This window comes from Lygodium microphyllum, chromosome 27 (assembly GCF_053477565.2).
Source record: "Lygodium microphyllum isolate KBCC chromosome 27, Lygodium_microphyllum_v1.1.10, whole genome shotgun sequence".
Classification (NCBI taxonomy): domain Eukaryota; kingdom Viridiplantae; phylum Streptophyta; class Polypodiopsida; order Schizaeales; family Lygodiaceae; genus Lygodium; species Lygodium microphyllum.
In genome coordinates, this window is record NC_141161.1 from 11,495,677 (window position 1) to 11,497,379 (window position 1,703).

Sequence of the window (1,703 nt, forward strand, 5' to 3'; positions counted from 1 at the left end):
AACCTGTCTAGCACAAAACTCAAACAAGAAACCATTAACCGCACCTGCACTAAACAGACAACTGGCCCTCTTGGCCTAATGAAATAAAACACTTCACTACAAAACTAAATCGGCCCGCTTGGCCTAACGAGATAGAACACTAAAACCTCGCAAACTGACCCTCTTGGCCTAACGAGATCAAAACAAATAGCACCTACACATTCCTCCCTGAAATAGTGCGGATATATAATAATATGCTCCTTTTCAGGGAGGAAAAATAGGCTCGTAGCCCTAAACTAAATGCATAAGGTTATGACCCATCCCTCCTGCATATATAGCAAGAGGCGTACGCATAACATGTTGTCTAATCAACCTATGGGTCCCAAATAATAACGGTAAATTGGTCTCAGCTACTCTTTGCATCACCCATATCAACCATCGTCTGCTATATACTGCATGTTCTGATAACATACCCCATAAGCGACCGGGTCCTGTTTCATCATTGATCACAATATCCAAACTAGGACCACAATTAAACAAGAGGTCTTCCTCATAAGCAAGATTTGCCAAAGAATCCGCAAACTGATTCCAGTAACGTGGAATCAACTGAAGAGACACTCTCTCAAACTCTTCAAGTAGGGTCATCGTAGTCCGATGATACATACAAAGAATGGGATTCCGCACTATGTATGCCCTATCTAGCTGATTCAGGATCAACTGGGAATCCCCTTTTACTAGCAACCGACGAGTACCACCTTGTTTGGCAATATGCAGTCCCATAATCAAGGCTTTATACTCCACCATATTGTTAGTGAATCCTACCCCGAGATAAGCAGCTAACTTCATCTAAACTCTACGTCGGGGATCTCAGATTACTACTCCAACACTTCCTTTTTTATTAGGGCCCCTGGACGCTCCGTCAAAATATAATGTATACGTCCACAATGGGTTTACACAGTTAGCCATCACGAACTCCTCTATTCGTAATTATGGTAATCAAAGTTTGACGGCTCCATCCCACCTTCTCCATTGAACTCAACAGGGATACTTGTCAACAGTTGTAAGTAGTGATGGCAAAAGACTTTGATCTCCCACACAAAGGTTCCGTCTTCTTGCTCAATCACTTTATACCCTTTGCTCCACCAGATGAGTTTTCCCTGATGGTATCTTTGCTCCAGATATGGGTGCTCCAAATAAGGGATTAACCGACCCATCAACCAACTTTTAAGCTCTTCCGCAGGTCTCAGATAATTCCTAGCATGGACCTACAATGTGTTTTCTTTGTATTAGCATACTTAGAAGTAATAAGGTTTAATATTATTAAGATTAACCTTATTCTTAAACTCTACTCCCTATAGATCAGCTAATAGGGCCGTAGACCTATTCTTCCCTAACTTGGCAATCTTGTAGGGGCCATCCCATTTAGGTTCCAGCTTCCCTGGAAACAACTCCCTACGTGCATCATAATAGAGGACTAATTGTCCTTTTTTAAAGCTATATTTCTTCGCTCTAAGGTCATGCAACTGCTTCATGCGACGTTTAGCCACCTCTTGGTGTAATATGCTTTACAACTTAATTTCATCGAGGTGCGCTAAAGTCGTGAAACGTTCTAATAGGGTGTCCTCATTACCCAAAGAATGGTTTATTGCGAATCTAATGGTTGGAAACTCAATTTCTAAGGGTAAAACGCACTCTTCACCATAAACTAGTTTGAACGGCGTGTG